Raw genomic sequence first — 15,907 nt, 5'->3', positions numbered from 1 at the left:
GTTCCAAAAGCAGTGCAGGCTGATTCGGCATGAAACCCGGAAGCTCACCATATCATTTCCCAGGCCCGCTGCAGCTGCCCTAGAGGATTCCGGAGGCCTCCTCGACCAGGGGCTGATCGACGCCTGTGGCTTTGGCAGCCAAAGAGGGATCCTGACTGGCACCGTCCCTTGTGCCCTCAACACAGCCCTTCGGGGAGACCACTGCCCTGCTGTGGGTTCGGCGCCTGGAGCCCCCTGGGACCTAACCCTAAACCTACCCCTATCCCAAACCGGGAACCTCCAATGAAACCTAAGCCTGCCTCGATCCCTAACCCTGCAATTGAGCTGACTTCTGGCATGGGCCCTCAATTCAGCCCTTGAGGGAGATCATGAGAACAGAGTCACTTCGGCCCTGGCGACATCCCTGGTTCGAACCCTAACCATAGCTAAGACTCTCTCCCCATGGGGACCCAATTCCAATGTCTGACAACTCCGCGTGCCTGGGGTCCAGAAGCGGTGCAGGACGACTCGGCAAGGAACCTGGAAGCTCACCATGTCGTTTCCCAGGCCCGGCTGCAGCTGCCCGAGAGGATTCCGAAGGCCTCCTCGACCAGTGGCTGATCGACGTGTGTGGCCTTTGCAGACAAAGCCACACCCTGACAGGCACCGTCCCTTGTGCCCTCATCTCAGCCCTTGGGGAGACTACTGCCCTGTTGTGGGTTCGGCGTCTGGAGCCACCTGGGAGCTAACCCTAACCCTAACCATACCCCGAACCGTTACCCTCCACCAAAACCTAAGCCTCCCTCGATCCCTAATCCTGCATTTGAGCCGCCTTCTGGCATGGGCCCTCACTTCAGCCCTGGAGGGAGATCAGGAGACCGGAGTCGCTTCGGCCCTGAGGACGTCCCTGGACCGAACCCTAACCCTATCTAAGGCTCTCTCCTCATGGGGACCCAATTCCAACGTCTGACAGCATCACGCGCCTGAGGTCCAGGAGCGGTGCAGGCTGACTCGGCAAGGAACCTGGAAACTCACTATGTCGTTTCCCAGGCCCGGCTGCAGCTCCAGAGAGGATTCCGGAGGCCTCCTCGACCAGGGGATTATCAACGTGTGTGGCCTTGGCAGCCAAAGAGGGATCCTGACCGGCACTGTCGCTTGTGCCCTCAACTCAGCCCTTCGGGGAGACCACTGCCCTACTGTGGGTTCGGCGCCTGGAACATCCTGTGTCCTAACACTAACCTGAAGCCTACCCGAACCGGGACCCTCCACCGAAACGTAAGCCTGCCTCGATCCCTAATCCTGCATTTGAGCCACCTTCTGGCATGGGCCCTCATTTCACCCCTCCAGAGAGACCACAAGACGGGAGTCGCTACAGCCCTGGTGACGTCCATGGACCGAACCCTAACCCTAGCTAAGGCTCTCTCCCCATGGGGACCCAATTCCAATGTCTGAAAATACCACGCGCCTGGGGTCCAGAAGCGGTGCAGGCTGACTCGGCAAGGAACCTGGAAGCTCACCATGTCGTTACCCACGCCCGGCTGCACCTGCCCGAGAGGATTCCGGAGGTTTCCTCGACCAGGCCCGATCGAAGTTTGTGGCCGTGGCAGCCCAAGACGGATCCTGGCCGGCACCGTCCCTTGTGCCCTCAACTCAGCCTTCCGGGAGACCACTGCCCTGGTGTGTGTTTGGTGCCCAGAGCCTCATGGGACGTAATCCTAACCCTAACTCTATCCCGAACCGGGACCCTCCACCGAAAGTTAAGCCTGCCTCGATCCCTAACCCTGCAATTGAGCATCCTCCTCGCCCGGGGCTGTCACTTACCATGGCTCATCATGGCTGATCCTCTCCGGGCCTCCTCGCCAGGGGCTGGTCGCCTCGGGCCTCTCGTCCGGGGCTGTCACTTACCATGGCTCATCATGGCTGATCCTCTCCGGGCCTCCTCGCAAGGGGCTGCTCGCCTCGGGCCTCCTCATCCGGGGCTGTCACTTACCATGGCTCATCATGCCTGAAGCCTCTCCCTGTACCTGAATGTAGCCTCCAGACCATGGGGTCTCAGCTAGGAAACTTCCGCGAAAGTTTCAAGTAGTGGGAGACACAGAATCCCAAGCAGACCCTCCAGGGGCTGTGCAGCGAACACAAAATCCCAAGCAAGACATATGCCTGAATCCTAAAAGCCAACAAACCTTGTGGTCTCAGGTCCGAAACTCCCGTGTTAGGACCAAGGAATGCCAGACACAGAATCCCAAACACCAGCTACAAGCTGCGGCCTCCAGGCCCTGAGTCAAGTACCATGGCTCACCATGGCTGAAGCCGCTCCCTGTACCTGAGAGAAAGGGGTCACAAAATACTAAACAGCCTCCAGAACCTGGGGTCTCAGCTTAGAATCTCCCGGAAACGGTCCGAGAAATCAGAGACACAGAAACCAAGCAGCCCATGCAGGGATGGGCAGCCAGCACAAAATCCCAAGGGAGACATAAGCTAGACACAAAAAACCCTGTGGTCTGAGCTCAGAAATTCCCGAGATAGGTCAGATGGATGCCAGACACACAGTCCCAATCAGCTACTGTTAGACCCGGCTTCGAGGCCGGAAGTCAATTACCATGCCTTTCCACGGCAGAGGCCGCTCCCTGTAACTGAGAGAATGGGGTCACACAATCACAAACACCCGCCAGGCTCTGGGTTCCCTGCTCAGAAAATCCAGGGGAAGTCGGAGGGATAGGATGTACAAAATGGGTACTGCTCCGGCTCGCCCAGGGCCTCCACGCCCGGGGCTGTATCTTACCATGGCTCATGAGGGCTGAAGCCTCTCCCTGTACCCGACAGAAACGGGTCAGTGTTTCCCACACAGCCTCCAGACCATGGGGTCTCAGCTCAGAAACTTACAGGGAAGGCTGGAGAAGTGGGAGACACAGAATCCCAAGCAGCCCCTCCAGGGGGTATGCAGCGAGAACAAAATCCCAAGGAGACATATGCCTGAATCCTGAAAGCCAACAAACACTTCCTCTCCACTCCGATACTCCCGGGACAGGACCGAGGGATGCGAGACCCAGAATCCCAAAAAACCTGCTACGAGCCCCGGCCTCCAGACCCTGAGTCATTACGATGGCTCACCATGGCTGGAGCCTGAGAGAAGGCGGTCACCCTGTACCTGAGAGAAAGGGGTCACAGAACCCGAAACAGCCTCCAGACACTGGGGTCTCAGCACAGAAACTCCTCAGAAAGTTCCGAAGGATTGGAGACACAGAAAGGGAAGTGCCCGCTCGCCCCGCGCCTCCAGGCCCGGGGCTGCTCGCCCCGGGCCTCCACGCCCGGGGCTGCTCGCCCCGGGCCTCCACGCCCGGGGCTGCTCGCCATGGCTCACTATGACTGAAGCCGTTCCTGTACCTTAGAGAAGGGGTCACACAAACACAAACACCCTCCAGGCCCTGGGTTCCCTGCTCAGAAAATCCCGGGCAAGTTCCGAGGGATCGGATTCGCCAAATGGGTAGTGCATCTGGTCGACCCGGGCCTCCACGCCCGGGGCTCTATCTTTCCATGGCGCATCAGGGCTGAAGCCTCTCCCTGTCAGTGACAGAAACGGGACAGTGTTTCCCACACAGAGTCCAGACCTTGGGGACTCAGCTCAGAAACTTACGGGGAGGATAGAGAAGAGGGAGACACAGAATTCCAAGCAGCCCTACCAGGGACTATACTACAAGCCTAAATTCCCAAGGAGACATATGCCTGAATCCTGAAAAGCCAACAACCCTTCCTCTCCACTCCGGTACTCCCGGGTCAGGACCGAGGGATGCGAGACCCAGAATCCCAAACACCTGCTACGAGCCCCGGCCTCCAGGCCCTGAGTCATTACGATGGCTCACCATGGTTGGAGCCTGAGAGAAGGCAGTCACCCTGTACCTGAGAGAAAGAGGTCACAGAACCCGAAACAGCCTCCAGACACTGGGGTCTCAGCTCAGAAACTCCCCGGAAAGTTCCGAGGGATTGGAGACACAGAATTGGATGTGCCACGCTCGCCCTGGGCCTCCAGGCCCGGGGCTGCTCGCCCCGGGCCTCCACGCACGGGGCTGCTCGCCATGGCTCACTATGACTGAAGCCGTTCCTGTACCTGAGAGAAGGGGTCACACAAACACAAACACCCTCCAGGCCCTGGGTTCCCTGCTCGAAAATCCCGGGCAAGTTCCGAGGGATCAGATACGCCAAATGGGTAGTGCTCCTGGTCGACCCGGGCCTCCACGCCCGGGGCTCTATCTTACCATGGCGCATCAGGGCTGAAGCCTCTCCCTGTCAGTGACAGAAACGGGCCAGTGTTTCCCACACAGACTCCAGACCTTGGGGTCTCAGCTAAGAAACTTACGGGGAAGGATGGAGAAGTGGGAGACACAGAAATCCAAGCAGCCCTACCAGGGACTATACTACAAGCCTAAAATCCCAAGGAGACATATGCCTGATTCCTGAAAAGCCAACAACCCTTCCTCTCCACTCCGGTACTCCCGGGTCAGGACCGAGGGATGCGAGACCCAGAATCCCAAACACCTGCTACGAGCCCCGGCCTCCAGGCCCTGAGTCATTACGATGGCTCACCATGGCTGGAGCCTGAGAGAAGGCAGTCACCCTGTACCTGAGAGAAAGGTGCACAGAACCCGAAACAGCCTCCAGACACTGGGGTCTCAGCTCAGAACTCCCCGGAAAGTTCCGAGGGATTGGAGACACAGAATGGGAAGTGCCCCGCTCGCCCCGGGCCTCCAGGCCCGGGGCTGCTCGCCCCGGGCCTCCAGGCCCGGGGCTGCTCGCCCCGGGCCTCCAGGCCCGGGGCTGCTCGCCCCGGGCCTCCACGCCCGGGGCTGCTCGCCCCGGGCCTCCACGCCCGGGGCTGCTCGCCCCGGGCCTCCACGCCCGGGGCTGCTCGCCCCGGGCCTCCACGCCCGGGGCTGCTCGCCCCGGGCCTCCACGCCCGGGGCTGCTCGCCCCGGGCCTCCACGCCCGGGGCTGCTCGCCCCGGGCCTCCACGCACGGGGCTGCTCGCCATGGCTATGAATGAAGCCGTTCCTGTACCTGAGAGAAGGGGTCACACAAACACAAACACCCTCCAGGCCCTGGGTTCCCTGCTCGAAAATCCCGGGCAAGTTCCGAGGGATCGGATACGCCAAATGGGTAGTGCTCCTGGTCGACCCGGGCCTCGACGCCCGGGGCTCTATCTTACCATGGCGCATCAGGGCTGAAGCCTCTCCCTGTCAGTGACAGAAACGGGCCAGTGTTTCCCACACAGACTCCAGACCTTGGGGTCTCAGCTAAGAAATTTACGGGGAAGAATGGAGAAGTGGGAGACACAGAAATCCAAGCAGCCCTACCAGGGACTATACTACAAGCCTAAAATCCCAAGGAGACATATGCCTGAATCCTGAAGAGCCAACAAGCCATCCTCTCCACTCCGGTACTCCCGGGTCAGGACCGAGGGATGCGAGACCCAGAATCCCAAACACCTGCTACGAGCCCCGGCCTCCAGGCCCTGAGTCATTACGATGGCTCACCATGGCTGGAGCCTGAGAGAAGGCAGTCACCCTGTACCTGAGAGAAAGGGGTCACAGAACCCGAAACAGCCTCCAGACACTGGGGTCTCAGCTCAGAAACTCCCCGGAAAGTTCCGAGGGATTGGAGACACAGAATGGGAAGTGCCCCGCTCGCCCCGGGCCTCCAGGCCCGGGGCTGCTCGCCCCGGGCCTCCAGGCCCGGGGCTGCTCGGCCCGGGCCTCCAGGCGCGGGGCTGCTCGGCCCGGGCCTCCAGGCGCGGGGCTGCTCGGCCCGGGCCTCCAGGCGCGGGGCTGCTCGGCCCGGGCCTCCAGGCGCGGGGCTGCTCGGCCAGGGCCTCCAGGCCCGGGGCTGCTCGGCCCGGGCCTCCAGGCCCGGGGCTGCTCGCCCCGGGCCTCCACGCCCGGGGCTGCTCGCCCCGGGCCTCCACGCCCGTGGCTGCTCGCCCCGGGCCTCCACGCCCGGGGCTGCTCGCCCCGGGCCTCCACGCCCGGGCTGCTAGCCATGGCTCACTATGACTGAAGCCGTTCCTGTACCTGAGAGAAGGGGTCACACAAACACAAACACCCTCCAGGCCCTGGATTCCCTGCTCAGAAAATCCCGGGCAAGTTCCGAGGGATCGGATACAGCAAATGGGTAGTGCTCCTGGTCGACCCGGGCCTCCACGCCCGGGGCTCTATCTTACCATGGCGCATCAGGGCTGAAGCCTCTCCCTGTCAGTGACAGAAACGGGCCAGTGTTTCCCACACAGAGTCCAGACCTTGGTGTCTCAGCTAAGAAACTTACGGGGAAGGACGGAGAAGTGGGAGACACAGAATTCCAAGCAGCCCTACCAGGGACTATACTACAAGCCTAAAATCCCAAGAAGAGCCAACAAGCCATCCTCTCCACTCCGGTACTCCCGGGTCAGGACTGAGGGATGCGAGACCCAGAATCCCAAACACCTGCTACGAGCCCCGGCCTCCAGGCCCTGAGTCATTACGATGGCTCACCATGGCTGGAGCCTGAGAGAAGGCAGTCACCCTGTACCTGAGAGAAAGGGGTCACAGAACGCGAAACAGCCTCCTGACCCTGGGGTCTCAGCTCAGAAACTCCCCGGAAAGTTCCCAGGGATTGGAGACACAGAATGGGAAGTGTCCCGCTCGCCCCTGGCCCCCGGGCCCGGGGCTCCTCGCCCCGGGCCTCCACGCCGGGGGCTCCTCGCCCCGGGCCTCCACGCCCGGGGCTGCTCGCCCCGGGCCTCCACGCCCGGGGCTGCTCGCCCCGGGCCTCCACGCCCGGGGCTGCTCGCCATGGCTATGACTGAAGCCGTTCCTGTACCTGAGAGAAGGGGTCACACAAACACAAACACACTCCAGGCCCTGGGTTCCCTGCTCGAAAATCCCGGGCAAGTTCCGAGGGATCGGATACGTCAAATGGGTAGTGCTCCTGGTCGACCCGGGCCTCCACGCCCGGGGCTCTATCTTACCATGGCGCATCAGGGCTGAAGCCTCTCCCTGACAGTGACAGAAACGGGCCAGTGTTTCCCACACAGACGCCAGACCTTGGGGTCTCAGCTAAGAAACTTACGGGGAAGGATGGAGAAGTGGGAGACACAGAAATCCAAGCAGCCCTACCAGGGACTATACTACAAGCCTAAAATCCCAAGGAGACATATGCCTGAATCCTGAAAAGCCAACAAGCCATTCTCTCCACTCCGGTACTCCCGGGTCAGGACCGAGGGATGCGAGACCCAGAATCCCAAACACCTGCTACGAGCCCCGGCCTCCAGGCCCTGAGTCATTACGATGGCTCACCATGGCTGGAGCCTGAGAGAAGGCAGTCACCCTGTACCTGAGAGAAAGGGGTCACAGAACCCGAAACAGCCTCCAGACCCTGGGGTCTCAGCTCAGAAACTCCCCGGAAAGTTCCGAGGGATTGGAGACACAGAATGGGAAGTGCCCCGCTCGCCCCGGGCCTCCAGGCCCGGGGCTGCTCGCCCCGGGCCTCCAGGCCCGGGGCTGCTCGCCCCGGGCCTCCAGGCCCGGGGCTGCTCGCCCAGGGCCTCCACGCCCGGGGCTGCTCGCCCCGGGCCTCCACGCCCGGGGCTGCTCGCCCCGGGCCTCCACGCCCGGGGCTGCTCGCCCGGGGCCTCCACGCCCGGGGCTGCTCGCCCCGGGCCTCCACGCCCGGGGCTGCTCGCCCCGGGCCTCCACGCCCGGGGCTGCTCGCCATGGCTCACTATGACTGAAGCCGTTCCTGTACCTGAGAGAAGGGGTCACACAAACACAAACACCCTCCAGGCCCTGTGTTCCCTGCTCAGAAAATCCCGGGCAAGTTCCGAGGGATCGGATACGCCAAATGGGTAGTGCTTATGGTCGACCCGGGCCTCCACGCCCGGGGCTGTATCTTACCATGGCTAATCAGGGTTGAAGCCTCTCCCTGTCAGTGACAGAAACGGGCCAGTGTTTCCCACAAGGACTCCAGACCTTGGGGTCTCAGCTAAGAAACTTACGGGGAAGGATGGAAAGGTGGGAGACACAGAATTCCAAGCAGCCCTTCCAGGGGCTATGCAGCCAGCCTAAAATCCCAAGGAGACATATGCCTGAATCCTGAAAAGCCAACAACACTTCCTCTCAACTCTGAAACTCCTGGGTCAGGACCGAGGGATGCGAGACCCAGAATCCCAAACACCTGCTATGAACCCCGGCCTCCAGGCCCTGAGTCATTACGATGGCTCACCATGGCTGGAGCCTGAGAGAAGGCAGTCACCCCTGTACCTGAGAGAGGTGGGTCACAGAACCCGAAACAGCCTCCAGACACTGGGGTCTCAGCTCAGAAACTCCCCGGAAAGTTCCGAAGGATTGGAGACACAGAACGGGAAGTGCCCCGCTCGCCCCGGCCCTCCACGTCCGGGGCTGCTCGCCCCGGGCCTCCACGTCCGGGGCTGCTCGTCCCGGGCCTCCACGCCCGGGGCTGTTCGCCCCGGGCCTCCACGCCCGGGGCTGCTCCCTCCGGGCCTCCAGGCCCGGGGCTGCTCCCTCCGGGCCTCCAGGCCCGGGGCTGCTCGCCCCGGGCCTCCACGCCCGGGGCTGCTCGCCCCGGGCCTCCACGCCCGGGGATGCTCGCCCCGGGCCTCCACGCCCGGGGATGCTCGCCCCGGGCCTCCACGCCCGGGGATGCTCGCCCCGGGCCTCCACGCCCGGGGATGCTCGCCCCGGGCCTCCACGCCCGGGGCTGCTCGCCATGGCTCACTATGGCTGAAGCCGTTCCTGTACCTGAGAGAAGGGGTCACACAAACACAAATACCCTCCAGGCCCTGGGTTCCCTGCTCAGAAACTCCCCGGGAAGTTCCGAGGGATAGGATACACCAAATGGGTAGTGCTCCTGGTCGATCCGGGTCTCCACGCCCGGGGATCTATCTTACCATGGCTCATCAGGGCTGAAGCGTCTCCCTGTCAGTGACAGAAACGGGCCATTGTTTCCCACACAGACTCCAGACCTCGTGGTCTCAATAAGAAACTTACGGGGAACAATGGAGAAGTAGGAGACACAGAATTCCAAGCAGCCCTTCCAGGCGCTATGCAGCAAGCCTAAAATCCCAACGAGACATATGCCTGAATCCTGAAAAGCCAACATCCCTTCCTCTCCACTCCGATACTCCCGGGTCAGGACCGAGGGGTTCGAGACCCAGAATCCCAAACTCCTGCTACGAGCCCCGGCCTCCAGGCCCTGAGTCATTATGATGGCTCACCATGGCTGGAGCCTGAGAGAAGGCGGTCACCCTGTACCTGAGAGAAATGGGTCACAGAACCCGAAACAGCCTCCAGACACTGGGGTCTCAGCTCAGAAACTCCCCGGAAAGTTCCGAAGCATTGGAGACACAGAATGGGAAGTGCCCCGCTCGCCCCGGGCCTCCAGGCCCGGGGCTGCTCGCCCCGTGCTTCCAGGCCCGGGACTACTCGCCCCGGGACTCCACGCCCGCGGCTGCTCGCCCCGGGCCGCCAGGCCCGCGGCTGCTCGCCCCGGGCCTCCAGGCCTCCCAGTTACTCCACCTCCCAGTTACACTTAACTGGAGATAGGGTGCTAGAAAGATCGTGGGTCAGCGCCCCTTCCACCTTGAGACAATGTTGAAGGCTGTTTCTTTTGTTTCACATAAATAACGTGAACAACAGCATGAATTGGAGTCTGTATGTCCTGATGAGCTTTCTTGTATTGGCTTTTGGATAAATGCTCAGACTAAATATGCTTTGATGAAAGAAAGCAGACATTTTTTCCTCTGTTTAGAGGTCCCTTTATTCTTTTTTTTTTTTGTATTGTGAACTATAGTACTCAGTAAAGTAAATCCTTGTGAAATTTCACTCCTCTAATGTTATTTTATTAGTGTAACTCTGACACTTTGCAGCTCAATCCACATAGCGTTAACATTTCCCTTCCTCATTACTATAGTATTAGTCTCCTCAAGGTCGTTTCTTTTCATGAATACTTACATAATCCCTTGTCAGATACATAAGGCAGATGATATATACAGTACAGCACTTGAAAAATCCCACACATGCCTTGTAGAAAAGGACAGTGTGCTGTTCATGCTGACATTTACAGACATTATCTTAACTAAGCCATTCATATTTTAATTTTTAATCTGTGATGAATTGTCGTTTCCCATGATGTGTATTAGGAAACCCTTCTTTTAGTGTTGATTTCCAATGAATTGAGCCCTGACCTGTCCACAGTTGGCTGATTAAAAAGTATCCAAACAAAGCCTTCTGGTGCCTTCCTCAAGGCTCCCCTGAGTCCCAAGGGGTCACCTCTGTCATGTGGAAAGCCCTCTGTTTCTGGTAAGGGACCTGATTGTAGAAAGCAGTGCAAGATGTTGGAGGAAGGCACGGAGGTGTTTTGTTTTGTTTTGTTTTGTTTTGTTTTGTTTTGTATGTTTTTATTTCCATGCAGTCTATGCAAACCGGAAAAAACCTCCATCCCTTCTTTGGTCTCTATCAAATGCAGAACCTGGTGCAGCTTCTGTGAGAAACAAGAATTCAGTCCCTACTATGGACACAGAGAAGGTCAAGGGAAATGATACAACAATTTTCAGTTGTAACTCTCTCTCTGGAATCTTTTATCTCTTTATACAGCACTCTCTCCTGGTGTTGTCTCTAGGTTGTACGTTCTGACATATATCTATGGCGTTATTTACTGTACAAAGAGTAAAACTCTTTCTCAAGAGCCTACAGGCCTCTCTGTTCTTAGCTTGTTTGTCATCTTTGGTGGTGCCTATAGAAGCCATAAGTGTTTGGAGGCTGAGGACCACAGGGAAGCCGCTGTGTGTTTGTGGAAATAACATGAGGAGGATGACATCTCACATGACACTTAGGTCTCCTGGCCTGCCTCACTTCTTCCAGACCTCCTTTCATGGGAATATTCCTGAAAACTGAAACAGTTTAATTGTTGTTATTTTACTCCTTTTCTGTACAGAGCTAGTCATTAACCTGGTTAGAACATTGGTTGTCTAACTCACTAACTGAAAAACACGAAAAGTCCTACTTTCTGCGATATGCTTAGCAATTTTGAATGCTCTTAGTCAAAGGTTAATTTTTTCCAAATTTCATAATTCATCAGTTTTCCCATCTCTGGGAAATGTGCTTTTGCAGAGTCACTCCAGGGCTCTGTCCTGGACTTAAAGTCCATGCATTCTGCCCTTGAGCCACTGATGTCTGCAGGGCCCTCCTTCCTCCCAGGTTGTGGACACAACCAGCCCTCCAGAAACTTTGGGTTCATGGCTGGGCCACCAAGGGGTCAAGGTCTGGCTGTCCACATGCTTCCCAGGAGTGGTTGGAACAGCAATGCTGCAGTACAGGTCATCATGAGAAGCTTCTGTAAACAGGAGTCGCATACACTGTGATCAGGGCATGGGCTAAAAGATGACAGGAGAGAGGAGGACACAGGACATGTGGTGCCATGCTTCATGGACAGGGCTGCATAGAGCAGAAGGATGAGGGCCTGGGGAGAGGCAGAGAAAGAGACAGGCAGGGAGAGAGACAATGAGTCAGTGATGGGGGAACTGGGCATGTCTGAAGGAGTGAGAGGAAGAAACAGAGGGAGACGATAGAGAGAAGCAGTGACAAAGAGGAGGCAAGGAAGAAAGGATGGAGCTGGTCACAGTGTGTGGAGAGGGCGATGGGCCATCCAGGAGGGGCTCTGTGACGATGCTCTTAGTGTTGGAGGCAGAATGTGTAGGAACCCTGGGCATGACAGTTCCCTGAGTGCAAAGCTCCAACCTCACTGCGGCAACCTCTGTACAGGCCATTGCCCTTGAGAAGATGGGTGCCCCTCATTTTGCCTGGCGTGTTGGGGTCCTGTCTCTGTATCAGTCATGGAGATAAATGGCTTGAGGCAGCATGTGCAGCTTGTTAGCAGGTAAAGACCAGAGTGTGCCCCATGGCACCCTCGAATTATAGCTGTTAACCTGGGAAATGAGGGAGAATCCCTCACATCTATTAAGCAGAGGAACAGGGAGAGAGAGTCAGTGTCTCCTTTTAGTTGGGTTCTATCTCGGCTAGACCAATAAGGAAGGTCCTCTTCTGGAGGTTCCTCCTGATATCTGCTGGGTTTTGGGGACTTTCCCTTGTTGGGACACTTATTCTTTCTCATGTCCTTTCCCCTTGCAGTAGGATCATTGACCCCTTGCTAAGGAGGTTCTCGGCCTCCTCCCTTGCTGCTGGGCATATTTATGGTCTTATAAGCCCCCTGTTGTGATCTCCCTGAGACCCTCTGATATCAACCTATGTGGACCTGCATCTGGAGAGAACCTGCACCTGGCCGAGGGCACAATCTGGCCACAGGGCCTTGTGGGGGAGGGTTGTCTGGCACGGAGGGGAGGAAAATGGGTGGCTGCAGTGGCAGTGCCTTGGCTGGGGAGGCTGCAGCAGTGGCAGCAGTGGCAGCAGCCAGCCCGCTGGGGGAGGAGTTTCAAGCTCAGGGGAGGGGAGGGAAGCCTAAATTGTCATGAAGAGGGGAACATTAGGGGAGCAGTCTGTCGCTTCTTTGGCTCCCTGGGTGAGTCTCCGGGTAAAGCAGCCAAAACCTTTGCCTGGCTCTCCTTGCCCCATCCCGACTCCACAATTCTCCCGTGAGGCGGGGTCACAAAGACAGAGGGACAGGGGCGCCCCCTCCAATGAGGAGACCAGCCAGATGCTTGCCTGGCCATTTTCTGAAGGAACCCAGGTGACGCTCAGCCCCAGAGGTCCCAGCCTTGTAACACATGATCAGAAGCCATTCTTATATCACCACAGACCCAGTGCCATTCATTATGGAATCTCAGACAGGCCCACTCAGTCTCCATGGGCCCCTAGGGACCCCAAGGGTACCTGTCTGTGGAGCCACAGAAGCTTACTCAGCAGGCAAGCTAGACCGAATCGCACATTCACATTCACATACACACCAGATGTTATTATATTCCCTACCAGAGAATCCCTACCTGTGAGGCTTCTGAAGTCTTGGGGAGTAAACAGGTCCCCCTTCCACTCTTGTGAGCGGCCCTGACTAGATTGGCCCCAGCCTTACCGGTTCTGACCCTCGGGCCCAGTACCTCACCAGCCAAGTCTCCTCGTGTCCGGTGGGAATGCCGGTGAGGTGCTGGCCTGAATGGGACAGAGAAGGAGACTGCCGATATTTAGGCAGGTTGCTCACTCTACCTTATGATCCCTCATTCCGGTACCGCCTCGCTGTTCTCCCAAACTGGTGGCAACAATGAGCCAGCATGGTTGGGTTTCCTGCTCAGGGAACCAAATTTGTTATGGAACCAGGTTGGAACACTGGCGGAAAAACCAAGTGGCACTCAGAGATCTTGGGGGATTGGAGATTTATTTAACACAAGCGGGCTCAGAGGAGACCGTATGTCTCCAAAGATCTCAACCCCGATTGAGAGCAGGAAGGGTAATTTTTAGTTATCAGCCTCCGTATTTGTGTGTGTGTGTGGGGGGGGGTGGTTAAATGTGCAGCAAACAAGGGAAGAAGAACCCGGAGGAGGGGGTCTCTAAGCTAGAGACCAGAGTTTGTTTTAGTTCAATCAGCCACCCTTAGTGTACCTTCTCCACTTCTCCAACAGAACTAGTTATGTGCAACATGATAGTGCATTGCTTCTTACATCTACTGCTGATCTCTGGATTGCGGATTGTAAGTGAGAAGTTTAAAACACCACCCCTTTCTCTTACATGAAAAGAGAAATCTCTGTCTTCACCTAGCCTTCCTGTGATTGTGAAGACATGGCAATTATTATTTCAAGGCACAGTTATCTACCTATGAGTCTGATGGAACTTATTTCACACATCTTCATCCCTAAAGCACTTTTCATAGAAAATATTACCCATATAGAGGCAGGAAATTCATCACAGATGTGTAGCTCCCTCTAGGTATGCATTCTGACCTTGTCACATTTGTGTCATCAAACACATTGACACCGTGAAAAATAAGCTCTCAACATCAAGATGGTGACATTAGAGGATATGGTGTAAAAGGAATTTCATGTGTTCTCAATTAGAAATAAATTTTAATGGTGAAGGAGAAAGTTAAAGTATTGTCAAATTTTATTGACATATAGTAGACACACCATGTTGTATTAGTTTCAGGCGTATATCACCGTGATTCCGTGTGTATACAATATGCTCTCCATATACCTAGACAAGCGTAGCTATGATGTGAAAGCATGCAATATTTTCTTACAGGGTTGACTATATTCTATAACCTGTACATTGTATCCCAATGACATATTCATTTCATAGCTGGAAGCCTGTATCTCTTTCTCAAGGGTGTCAATTTTTTATTCAACCCATGTATTTTCATGGTAAATACCACTGCCTGTCGTTCATTCAGCATGTGTCAATTTGCAGTCTGTCTTTCTGGGAATGCTGCTTAAAGCATTACAAATTACATCATTGTATCAATAAATTCGGTTTCATTCCTTATTCAGTAAAAAGGAGAAGGAAAACATTTCTTTGTGTCTCAGGCCCTGTCACTAAGACCCTTCCCAATCTGGAGGACAGGCTTAACTGGACCAGCTACACCCTCAGTATCTCCAGCTGAGCGGCCATGGCTTTGAACATTGCAGGAATTCCCACGGCGGCCAGCAGAGGGCGCGCACACAGCACGCCCATGGAGGGGCCGGTCCTCTGCAGGCTCAGCGATAGCCAGAGAAGGCGCCCATTAGGCTTTTCTGATCCAGGGTGCCTCAGAGCTGGAAAGGCTTCCTTGCTCCTGAGGACCCAGTGCCTCAGAGTGTGGGCAAAGAGCCAGAGCTGGGTATCCATCAGGCTCCGCCCCCAGGCCTGGGGGAGACTCTGGAGGCTTCCCAGCCACTTGCAGTCTCCTCAGTGGTGGGGCTGAGTACTGGGGAGGGGTGCTGGGCAGCTTCCAGGAAGCGCTGGATGGTCAGTGAGCAGCACAGTCCCTTGCATTCTCAGGGCTGTCCGTGGTTTTTTCCTCATTTCCCCTGCCGGTATGTGAACAAGATGTATTTCAGTCAAGGATGTGTGGATTCAGGGGGTCCCACGATGCCACGTCAGAGAGGCTGGGTTTTTTTTTGTTGTTGTTGTTCCAGATTCAAAATTGTTTTGGGGGAGAAATCCTGTCACAAATACGGAGGAACAGGAGTCGCTTTCACTTTGGAAGTAAAGACACCAAATGTTGACTCTCAGGACCTTCTAGAAGAATCAGCTGGGACCCACTCTTCCAAGTCCTGCTGGAAGCAGAGCCAGAGGTAAAAACACAATGTGCCCTCCACATCATACATGCTTTTATAATTTTCAGTGGGTATCTGTCCCCCAACAATGTTGTAGTCGCTGAAAACAACTGAAAACCTGACAGGTACTTTGTGTCAGGAACCTCCCGTTATTTGAATATTCAATATTATTCCTGCGTCAGAATTTGTTACAGTTATCCTTTCTTGTCTTCGTTGGAAGGAATCTCATCAATAATATCTTAAAAACATACTAGTTACCTTATGTCTTTTTCAGGTGAGATTTGGCATGTTTTTTAATTTCTCATGAACTCGTGAAAAACTGAAATACTTTTAAATTGATTGCAGTTTTTACTAAAAGCTGATTCACGCCATCCCTCTGAGACTGCTGCTGGTCAAAGAACTTACCAATGCCCCTTCTCAGTGTGGGAAAGATTGTACTAAGCAAGCATTGTGAGCCAAGTTTAGAAGAAAAAGCCTGAGCATAGTGTATCTCTATGAAAATTGATGCTTAGATCCCCTGTCTGATACATTTCCACTTTTTTTTATGTTTCTTTTTTGGCCCATTTTCTCATTCAGAGATTCGTAGACCTGCCTCAGTTTTACATTCACCACCCATTTTATTCTGGTGGACTTTTTTTTTGAGTACGTTGTTAGATTCTGTTTGCCAAATCTTGGTTGAGGACATTTGCA

The sequence above is a fragment of the Prionailurus viverrinus genome, unplaced genomic scaffold, assembly GCF_022837055.1.
Source record: "Prionailurus viverrinus isolate Anna unplaced genomic scaffold, UM_Priviv_1.0 scaffold_75, whole genome shotgun sequence".
Classification (NCBI taxonomy): Eukaryota; Metazoa; Chordata; class Mammalia; order Carnivora; family Felidae; genus Prionailurus; species Prionailurus viverrinus.
The sequence above is the reverse complement of the archived record's forward strand: the minus strand, read 5'-3'. Positions refer to the sequence as shown.